Source organism: Lipotes vexillifer, unplaced genomic scaffold, assembly GCF_000442215.2.
Source record: "Lipotes vexillifer unplaced genomic scaffold, Lipotes_vexillifer_v1.1 scaffold16, whole genome shotgun sequence".
Classification (NCBI taxonomy): Eukaryota; Metazoa; Chordata; class Mammalia; order Artiodactyla; family Lipotidae; genus Lipotes; species Lipotes vexillifer.
In genome coordinates, this window is record NW_006778983.1 from 393,171 (window position 1) to 404,748 (window position 11,578).

Consider the following 11,578-nt stretch of genomic DNA (forward strand, 5'->3'; position numbering starts at 1 on the left):
TAAATACTATGGGGATAAAACTCCATTTACTATGGGGAAAAAAGTCACCTCTTCTTAGAGTGCATGGTGATCAGTTGCAGATTTGCCCGTGGCTCTCTTCTGCTCCCCCGCTACACACACCCACTGCCCCCTCCCCCGACCCTGTGCCAGAGGGGATTACATTTCCCAGACTCCCCTGCCACTCACTCCCGGGCTGCTTGGCCAACGAGTCACTGGTGGAAGATTGGAAGGCACTGAAAGAAACCATGTGCTCCCCAAGTCCTCTCCTGCTGTAGCTGTGCTGCCCTGTGGCTCCAGTTCCCTCTGTACAGCCCCTGCCTCAGTGGTCCCAGCTGCTGCCAGGAGTCCTCACAATTGTCCCAAGTCCTGCCAAAGACCCCTGGCTCACTGCTTCCTGCAACTCCACTTACTCAACAGGAGATGCAGTTTGCTGCTATTGCTAAGCTCTGGGTTGTTTCCGGGGCCCCATTTGGCTCCTTCTTTCTCCCAGTGTAACCAATTCCCTGTACCAGTCCCCCTCAGTGTGAAAGATCTATGAGGGTTTCCATTTTTGCTTTTGTTTTATTCCAGCAAGTGTCTAACTACTACAGAGAGAAAGAGCTCTGGACATAACTTTAGAAACCAGGTGGAGGTAACACTATTTCTACTTACTATTTTTGCATTGTTTAGGGCATATTATTTCTTTATTTTTGTCTCCCTTAATAGATAGTTTTATGGAGCAAACGATAAATCAGCAAATATTTCTTGAACACTTACTTCCTACAGTGCACTTTAGTAATAATTGTCTAAAGAACAATCTGCTAGGACAGTGGCACCCAGCTCACTACAACAGGAGACAAGTGCAGTTCATCCTAATCAAGGCAGCTGAAGGCCGAACTTTCTAGATTCTGGCTGTCTTCCTAGGCTTTTAAGATGCCTGTGTCATTCCCTCTCACACTGAGATCTGAGAGTGGGGCTTGGAGCATTAATGCTGCCCCTTAGAACCTCCCACGTCCTGCCTAAGTGCTTCATTGACAACTGTGAGCCCAGGAATCGCCACAGGAGCAAGTAAGTCCATGGCTGTGGAAAGCTGTACTGACGGTGCCGGTCCATAATGCCCACCTGCCCATCTGCAGTATACTTAGTTTTTTTCCCCCTTCTTAATAGAGTAGCTTTAGAAGCATTACACCATCTGAACGTCTACACCAAAGGGGCCAGGGATGACCTCATTAACAGGAGACTCAAAGATAGCCCTTACCTCAAACTCTCCAAGAGAGAGCCATGTGTTTTCTGTCCTTCAGAAGATGCCCTTTTGGTCTGGACACAGTTCTAATGATTCTGCTTTAATAATCATATTTATATAGCTCTGAAATACTAGAGCTACTCAAGTGGGAAGTTTCCCTGATGAGCCACAGGAAAAGATCTCAGGATCTCAGAGCATAATATAAATGGTACAAACTAAGCTTATAGAGTACTTTAGAATTTGCAGAGTACTTCCATAAACACTGGCTCAATCTTGAGGGTTTTGAACGCTGTTCTGGCAAAAAAAAGATAAGACCTAGAAGTGCTGTTTTCAAATCACTTCAGAATTGAAATGCAGTAACACTTTAATGATGCTGTACTCCTGTATAGGCAGATATTTTCTTTTGATATAATATTTGCTGTCTTTCAGGGAAATCCTTTAAAAAATTTGAGTCTTATTTTAATACTCACAGGGGAGACAACATCAGACTTTCTGGCTATGGAGTCTCACTGTGTTGGAAGAAAATTTTCAAAATTATTTGCTTAGTTAAGCAATTGACTCCTTTTGCTTTAGTGGGCTATCTTATCATATCAAGTATTCTTGCTATGTCTTTTAGTAATAAGGCTTTTTAAGTTGTCCTAGTTCAATAGTGACATGTATAATATAACAATAGAGACAAGTGAACTCTAAGACATGTACAATCTCAAAGTTACGCTTCTCTATAGAATGAGTCTACTTTTTTTCCTATACAAGAGAACTTTCCATTGATTTTGTTTAAACTCTTCTAACCCCAGGGCTTTATCTAATGTAAGATTTTATAAATTTTTATGAAATCCTGAGACTTTCATAAATGTAAAAACGAATCCAGTTTGATTCAGACCTGTCTGATCCAAAATGAATTCTGTACCATTTCACTGTAAAGCAGCTGGCTGCCCTGTTTTAGACAGAAACAAATATCTTCACTAGACTTCAACACTCAAAATAATGGCTGTACAATTCATTCATTCATCAAATTCTTTCTGAACATCTGCTATCCCCAATATTATGCTGGGGTGATGACATAAAGGAAGACACGGTCCTTTATAGAGCATTTGTCTAATGGGGGAGACTGATAACTGAGCTCTTCACTTTTATCTGAATAGACTCTTGTCATAACTCTACTGCTGAGGGACAAGTTGTAGGTTTTCCATGTAATAATAGCAATAATAATATCTGACTTGTATATATTATACACCTATATTTATGTACTATATACATGTATGCTATATACATTGCTTATTTATCTTTTCTTCAATGTCTAACACAGAACATGATAGAGGGTAAACCCTCAATAAATATTTCCTGAATTAATAAACTAAAGAAATGCAATTTGATTTAAAGACTAAAAGAATCCCTATCAAGAATATATACACTTGAATCACTTTTCTGTACACCTGAAACTAACACAACATAGTAAGTTACCTATATTTCAATTAAAAATGATTTTAAAAATTAAAAAAATAAAAGACTAAAAGAATCTGCATCACAGGAAAAATCTTTTTGACCTCAGTCTTTGGAGGCCTCCCAATAATATCACCCATGGAATGTAATCTTTATTGTTTTTGTTTTGTTTTATTTGCGGTACGCGGGCCTCTCACTGTTGGGGCCTCTCCCGTTGCGGAGCACAGGCTCCGGACGCGCAGGCTCAGCGGCCATGGCTCACGGGCCCAGCCGCTCCGCGGCATGGGGGATCTTCCTGGACCGGGGCACGCACCCGTGTTCCCTGCATCAGCAGGCGGACTCTCAACCACTGCGCCACCAGGGAAGCCCAGAACATAAACTTTAGAATGAAGATCTAACACCTCAACTCCTTCCTTTCAAATCAACTTAAGAAATATCTTTTGAACAACTACTGTGTGCTAGACAATGGTAAGCACTGAGATAGAAAAATGGCTTCAATAAGGTCTCATCCTCAACAAATCTTTCCTGGGAATTCAGATACAATATGGAAACAAAGATCTGTGCTCCTAAGGATGTAGATTGTACTTTATTTATCTTTTTCTCACCAGTGCCATGGCACATAGCAGATATTTAGTAGAAGACTGTTGAGTAAATAGATGAATCAACAGATGGAGTAAGACTTAAAATGAGAATAGCAAGGAAGGAGTAATTCTCACTTCTCACTTGTATGCATGAGGGGAAAGGAATTTAGTCTAGAAAGGCTGCCGATCGGAGGTGATAAGTGAACTTGGTTTTGAAAATGAGATGCTTTTAAGATAAAAAAGGGGAGACAAACGTTATAGTTGAGGAGGCAGCAAGAACAGAGACATGGGAGAGGAAAAGAAGATGCTTGGAGTGGTTCCCTTTGGGAAGCTGGTGGCCATATTGGCTCTTCCTGGTTGGTGAGAGCGCGGTCCCTTTGTAACATCATTCTTTCATCATGGAGGAGATGCACCCTAGTCTAGCTTTTTCTAGAAGAGTTAATTTCTCCACATTTCACTTCCCTGACTTATTTGGTTCTCAGTTTGTGAGGAAGGCAGAGGAAGAAATGTCGAAGACAGAAGAGAGGAGGAAAAAAGGTTTAAAACTATTCTATGGCTTGTCCGGGATCAGCCAGGTAACTTGATTCTCTATCTCGACTGCTTCATTCTGATGTGCACCTGAGTAAATTCATAATTGAGTTTTGGATTGATGTCAGAGTTTGAATATAATATACCTCAGCAATCACAGATTGAATCCAGAAGGACTTTATTGAATCCAGTTGTTAGAGAATCAAAAAATCCCTTTCCGTCCCTCAGTTACTTATAGGTCAATCCAAAAAAAAAAAAAAAAAAAAAGTCCCAGTGCTATCCAAGCTTGCTTTCAAATGGGCCAAACCATTTTTAAACAGTTACTTACAACATCCTGCCAATTTCCATTTCATAACAAGCATGAAGTTAACATTTTTAAGAGAAAGAACAACTTCACTAGTAGCCCAGCTACGAAGAAAAGATATTCAACCTTCTAATAAAATAGTAATGCTGCAAGCTCAGCGGCTCATAAAACATTTACAACCTTCAGCCAGTAAAGTGCAGAACAAGAGATTTAATGTTGCTGCTTGATGGAATGAAGGGATGCTTGGTAAAAATATCACCCCAAAGCAAGTAGGCTGCAGGGGGTGCAGGAAGAAAGGTCCCCTTGTGGCTGCAGGTGTCTATTTTGTAGTTAACCAAAGGTATATGGTCCCTTTCTGACATTTTTCTTTGATAACCTAGAACTGAAACACTAAATGGTATGGATGGAGAGAGAAGGAATTGAGCTGAGAAGTCAGTCCATGCCACGTTGTGTTACAACTTCAATGAAACAATGTACATTACATACCAATAAGAGTGGCGCAGCCAGAGGTACACCTAAGATTGGCCTTGCTTAGCTCAGGTGTCTTTCTTTTTTAAAAAAAAAAAAAAATTATTTATTTATTTGGCTGTGCCGGTCTTCCTTGCGGCATGTGGGATCTCTCAGTCGCGCATGTGGGATCTTTTAGTTGCTGGCATGCAAACTCGTAGGTGCTGCATGGGGGATCTAGTTCCCTGACCAGAGATCGAACCTGGGTCCCCTGCATTGGGAGCGTGGAGTCTTAGCCTCTGGACCACCAGGGAAGTCCCCTGCTGTGTCGGATTCCCGCTGCTGTGGGACATGGGGCGGGAAGAAGAGGCATGCATCAAATTGGCCAGAGGTAACTCTCTGCATACTCTGTATGTGTTTGAGTGAGTGTGAGAGGGATGGTGAGAAGCCCCGGCAAGTACTGAGTTGTTTCCTTCTGCTTTTCATTTGGGACTACGGCTGGGCATGCGTTAACATGAACAAATCCCTACTTTATATAATAACAGGAATTTGTATATACAAATTGTGTATTAGAAAATAGGGATTCGTTCATGTGTGCTTTCAATCTGAGGATTTGTTGTTTGATTCTGGAAAGTTCTGAGCTATACTAATTATCTACTACCGTGTCCTCAGTTCTCTACTTTGGAACTTTTATGTTATATCTATGCTGAGGTGTGAATCTAATCTTTTCTATCTCATGTTTTTTCATTGGTTCCGTCTTCTGGGTAAATATCCCAGCATACCTTCTAATTCATTAATTCTCTTTGTTCATCTAGAGTTGTGTTTTTTTTGGCGGTACGCGGGCCTCTCACTGTTGGGGCCTCTCCCGTTGCAGAGCACGGGCTCTGGATGCACAGGCCCAGCGGCCATGGCTCACGGGCCCAGCCGCTCCATGGCATGTGGGATATTCCCGGACCGGGGCACGAACCCGTGTCCCCTGCATCGGCAGGCGGACTCTCAACCACTGCGCCACCAGGGAAGCCCCTAGAGTTGTTTTTATTTTTTTCTAATTATAGTGGCGATACTTTTTATTCCCAGGACTTTTTCCTGGTTCTTTATCATATCCACTTGCTTTTGTTTCATAATCCCTTCCTATAATTTCTTATTTTGCTAAGTTCTTTTTCCCCCTTTAGCTCACTGGGAGTTTTAACATGTTTTTCAGATGGCTGTATTATTTCTATCCTTTCAGGGATGAATCCCCGATTGGGGAGTATTTTGGCTATCATTTACGACGTGAGTTTCATTTCTGCATTTTAAACTTTTAACTGCCATGTCATCTTGAGTGGAAATTTCCTTTTGCTGGTGTTTGTTGCCCCATTTCTCTTGCTCACCTCTCCTTGCCTCGGAAATTGTGATTTGCTCTGACTCGGCCTAGGTCCCCATTCAGAGCCAAGCTCTGTGGGAGCAGTTTGGGTGTCTCATCCGTGGGAGCAATGCTGATCCCACCTCTTTGCCAGCAGGTGCCTCTGGGCGCAGGCTGTGCCTGGGAGACCCCAGCTTCTCTCTCCTGCTGCTGGTTATTGGTGACAGGCCTGCACCACAGCTGCAGCTTTTTCTAAGCTCTTTTTCTAGAAGGGCAAAGTACCCTGACCCTGTGTGTCACACAGCCAGGCCAACGCCACGCCCCACCCAGAAGAGGTGCAAGTCTGTTCCGCCACGCCTGGGAGCTCCCAGCAGCCGTGCTAGTTTCCTATTCTAGAGCCAGGAAGACTGGAACCTCCACCATCCCTCACTCTCTTATTTCTGGACCACAGAGATATTCTCTTGTTTTTGAGACTGTTTACGTATTTTTAATTAAAATAAAAGTTTTAACTTATCTTTGTTCTCGGCATGAAAACGTACTATGTCCTATTAAGAAGGGAAACAATGCTGACCTGCATTGCAGTTGGGTTAAACGTAACATTATTTCTTACGAAAAATAAATGACGGAGCTCTAGAAACTTTAGTGGATAAAGACAAATCTAAGGAACAAAACCATTCAAAACTGCCATACAAAGCTACTCATTGTTAACATTTTGGGGTGTAACGATCCATCTTTTCTCTCTGGCTCTAAAATGCCCACACTAATAGAAGGTCATTCTTGGTTCTGTCACTTGAGTCACCTATAAACATACAGCTATCAAATGTGGGTTTCACCCACAGGAACTGCAAATGTGGCTGCATTGTAGGATTTCTGCATTTTCATTTTTTGTTACTGAGGTGGAAGTTAGGAGGTGAGGAGATTCTGATTTATCTTGAAATGTGGAAATCTTTTGCTGATTTTGCTGCTAACATTGCAGAAACAACAGTAAGTTACTTCTCAGAGGACAGACAGTTGCTGGAAATTGCCCTACTGGAAATAAGGGGAACCTGTCTTGGGTTGGGGGGAAGTGTAGGCTTTGACTTCTTGTCGGGGTCGGGGGAGCAGTCTCTGCTCTCCTACTCCTCTGTTGCGTCCCCTCTTCTTTAGGAACACCTTTAATCTGCCTCTTCTATTTGGTCAGACTTCTTCCGTAAAACAGGAAAGGCTATCCTCAGCTGTAAGGATGCCACTTAATCCTAGATCATTCTATACAGAGGAGGCTTTGGGTGGCTTTCTAGGACCAAGGTAAAAATAAAATCAAGAAAGTTCCTGGTGCCTTTCAAGCTGCTCTAAGAAGAAGCATTTCCCTTCCATCATGACAGTATGATTACGGTAGGATCACAGCAACCATGGTTCCCAGCAGGAGAGTAAGAGAAGGCGAAGCGCAGAGAGAAGCAGGAACTCGAGGACAGCAGTGGAAGGAGGAATCCAGAAGAACTGGACGCCAACACATGACCTGAAGAAGAAGACGAACAGATATTAATGCTTTACACCAAGACTGGATTATTCTTAGCATCTGTCCGTAAACATGTGAAAAGTAAAAATAACAAATTAAGACGAAAATTGCAAAAAATTTTTCATGAAGTGGAAACGAGGCATTTGTAAGGTATAAACCATCTAGTACTGAGAAAGTCTTAGGAGAGTGGAGAATTAAATTAAGAATATAAGTAGTCTGAAAGTTAGAGCATGAAAGAGAGAAAATGTTCAGGTTCCTGAAGGAAAAAGGTCAGGAAAAGAGCAAAGGGTGTGAAGTGAAGCTGAATAAAGCAATATAGTTCTTGCTGAGAAGAGTCAGCAAAGACAGAGTTTATAACAATGTCAAGAGAAGCAATGGATGAGGAAGTGGAAAGAAGGGAAATTTAGACCTCCTTCTAATTCAGAACTATGTTCATATTTTCCTAGGGTTAACGTTTACTCATTCACTTCAATGCCAATGCATGTTTTATTTATTAATTTATTTAAAAAGACACATTTATTCAGCTTCATGGTCAGTCTATTACATTTAGCCATCAACAGTATGGGTGCAGAAAAAAAAAAAACCCTACATTAAAACCCTTTGTTGGAATGCTTTACACTTTCCACAGAACAGAAACTAAAATACCTGTTATACAATTAGTCACAAATACAGTCCTCAATTTTTTTTGTCCATACACGTGAGTATTGTCTAAAACATGTCTTCTTTGTAGCAGCTAGGCCCTGCCACCACTGCGTTTGGCTGAGTTCACAACTCTGTTGTAACCTGTAGCTTCCCCATCACTTCTCTGGCTCTCCTCTCCTGCTGAGCTTTGTTTCCTGGCAGTAATTAAAACCTTCTGCCACTGCCAGAGGTTCTGCTGCTGCTGGAACCGCCATAGCCACCTTGGTTTTGTGGTTTGGCAAAGTACTGGCCTCCGCCACCACAGGGGCCAGCACTTCTGCCTCCAGAGTTTCATCCCTTCATGGGTCCAAAATTTGAAGATTGATTGTTGTAACTGCCAAAATCATCGTAGCTTCCGCCACCTCCAAAACTGCTTCCACCATTACCAAACCCATTACAGCCATCCCTACTGCCACCACAGCCACTGCCACCGCGGCTGCCACCAAAGGCATCTCGACCACTGAAGTTTCCTCCACGACCAAAGCTGTCATTCCCACCAAAACCCCCTCCAAGACCACCGCCAAAGTTTCCAGAACGACTTCCAGCTCTTTGGCTGGATGAAGCACCAGCCATCTCTTGCTTTGATAGGGCTTTCCTTACTTCACAGTTGTGGCCATTCACAGTGAGGTATTTCTGAATGACAATTTTGTTTAATGAGTCATGGCCATCAAATGTTACGAAAGCAAAGCCTCTCTTCTTGCCGCTGCCTCGGTCAGTCATGGTTTCAATCACTTCAGTTTTCCCACAGTGTTCAAAATAATCTCTTAGGTGATGTTCTTCAGTGTCTTCTTTAATGCCACCAACAAAAATCTTTTTCACAGTTAAGTGGGCACCAGGTCTTTGAGAATCTTCTCTTGACACAGCCCTCTTTGGTTCCACAACTATTCCATCCACCTTGTGTGGCTTTGCCTTCATGCTTGCATCCACCTCCTCCACAGTGGCGTATGTGACAAACCCAAAGCCTCTGGAGTGCTTGGTGTTTGGATCCCTCATTACCACACAGTCTGTGAGCGTTCCCCATTTGCTCAGAATGGCTCCTCAGACTCTCATCGGTTGTTTCAAAGATCACATCTCTGAGGAGGAGCTTCTGCAGCTGTTCAGGCTCTTTGGGAGACTCTGACTTAGACATGACGGCAGTGGAGGGGGCACACATCAATGATGCTTACTCCCCAGCGTCCACTGGCAGAAAGGAGTAATCTAACGAATGTATCTCCCAATGCATGTTTTAAATAGTGAGCTAGGTATAGGGCACTTACTCTTATGTTAAGAGCTGTTTGATCATCTGAGGTCTGACTGAAAAAGCAAACAAACAAAAAGTTCCTAATTTCAAAGAACTAAATCTAACTGGAAGAATGCAACAAAACCAGAAACAGCTGTGGTGCAATTAGTTTACTGGTGCAGACGGATGACAGAGAACTTGAGTCAGGTGGTGGCAGGAATGCCTGGGGCTGACGTGGCAAAAGGGGTGGGACTTGATTTGAATAAAAAGAAGAGGAGGGGGGAAAGGAAGGGTGAAGAGGAGAGAAGAGGAGGGGCTATTATAGCCCAGAAGCTCTTGCACCCCCAAGGCTAGTACTGTAGCTGGCCTTTTATAGAGGATCAATAATGTTTGTTCATAAAAGGAGGGAAGATGGATGGGGGGTAGGGGCACAGCTGAGCTGCCTCAGGGGACAGAGAGGAAACGGACCTAGGAACATGACAAAGAGGGGAAGCAGATGATGGAGGGGCTCACACATAGGCAGAGAGAGTTTAGATTTGATAGAGTAGGAAATAGAACTCCACTAAAAGTTTTCATTTTATTTTTTAAATGAACATACAATAAAATCGGCTGCTTTGTGTGTGTACAGATCTACGAATTTTAACACTTTTATCTACCACCATAATCAGGACACAAGACAATGTCATCACTCCAGAAATCTCCTCTGTACTCTCCCTTTGAGGTCACACCTTTCTCCCTTCCCTAACCTCTGGCAACCACTGGTGTGTTCTCCCTCACTCTAGTTAGTCCTTTTGAGAAGGTCATATAAATGGAATTATACTGTATGTAACCTTTTGAGACTGGCTTCTTTCACTCAGCTTAATGCTTTTGAGATTCTTCTAAGCCGTTATGTGTATTAATAGTTTATTCCTTGCTGAGTAGTATTCCATTGTTAACTTACTCATCCATTCAACTAAGACATTTTGTTTGCTTCCAGTTTTTGATATTTATGGATAGATCTGCTATAAACATTTGTGTACAGATTTTTGTGTAAACATAAGTTTTTATTTCTTTAGGATAAGTACCCCTGGAATGGTATTTCTAGGTCATATGGTAAGTGTATGTTTAACTTTACAAGAAACTGCCAAACTGATTTCCATTTTGCATTTCCACCAGAAAAGTGTGACAATTCCAGTTGCTCTGCATCCTTGCCAGTATTTGGTATTTCTAGTGGTTTTTATTTTAGCCATAAAATAGCTTTGTCACATATTGTGGTTTTAATTTGCTTTTACCACTAGCAATCGAGGTTGAATTATTTTTTCACGTGCTTATTTGCTTCTGTATACCCTCTTCAGTGAAGTGTCTCTTTTTTTTTTTTTTTTGTGGTGATACGTGGGCCTCTCACTGTTGTGACCTCTCCTGTTGAGGAGCACAGGCTCTGGACGCGCAGGCTCAGCGGCCATGGCTCACAGGGCCATGTAGGATCTTCCCAGACTGGGGCATGACCCCGTGTCCCCTGCATCGGCAGACGGACTCTCAACCACTGCGCCACCAGGGAAGCCCTGAAGTGTCTCTTTAAGTCTGTTGGTTATTTTTTTTAGCTGGTTGTTTGTTTTTTTACTGTTAAATTTTGAGCATTCTTTACATATTCTGGTAACAAGTCCTTTGTTAGATATTTGATTTGCAAATATTTTCCCCCAGTTTGTTACTTCTCTTTTCTGTGTCTTTCACAGAACCAAAATGTTTCATTTTGATCAAATTTAATTTATCAATTTTTAATTTTATGGATCCTGTTTTTTTGGTTTTGTGTTTAAGAACTTACAGGGTAGGAAATAATTCTTTTTCTTACTACTTTCCCAGCTTCTTCTGGTGGGGTCTGTAAATTGAACTGACAAAAAAAAAATAGATTAACAAGAAAAAAGTATACAAATGTATTTAATATAAGTTTAATGTAACACAGGATTCTTCAGAGGGAAATGAACACCTGAAGAGACAGTTAAGCCTGAGCATGTGCTATAGGTTTGATGAAGACTGAAAAATCATGGACAAACGTGATGACACAAAAAGGTATGAGCTAAGGGGAGTAAACTGGGGGAAACCTAGCAAGTTTGTTTAGATTCCCCTTGGTGTTCCTCTGTCTTCAGAGATAAGAATGCTCCTTTCTTCCAGGTAGAAGACGTTTCACGTGAGTGTCTTACGATCTACTTCAGAGGAGGAGAAGGAAGTCAGAGAATCCTTCCTGCACCTGCTTTCTCTCAAATTCCTTCAGCTTAAAATATTCAATATGCCAAGATGCCGTATTTTAGGGTAGCATGTTCTGAATCTTGTCAAACTCTTTCC

The 11,578-nt window shown here is 42.0% G+C and overlaps 1 pseudogene; it reads right to left on the reverse strand.

Annotated features, from left to right (window-relative positions):
• Positions 1 to 8,205: 8,205 nt before the first annotated feature.
• LOC103081567 (heterogeneous nuclear ribonucleoprotein A1 pseudogene) lies at positions 8,206 to 9,169 on the reverse strand (annotated as a pseudogene).
• Positions 9,170 to 11,578: the final 2,409 nt, after the last annotated feature.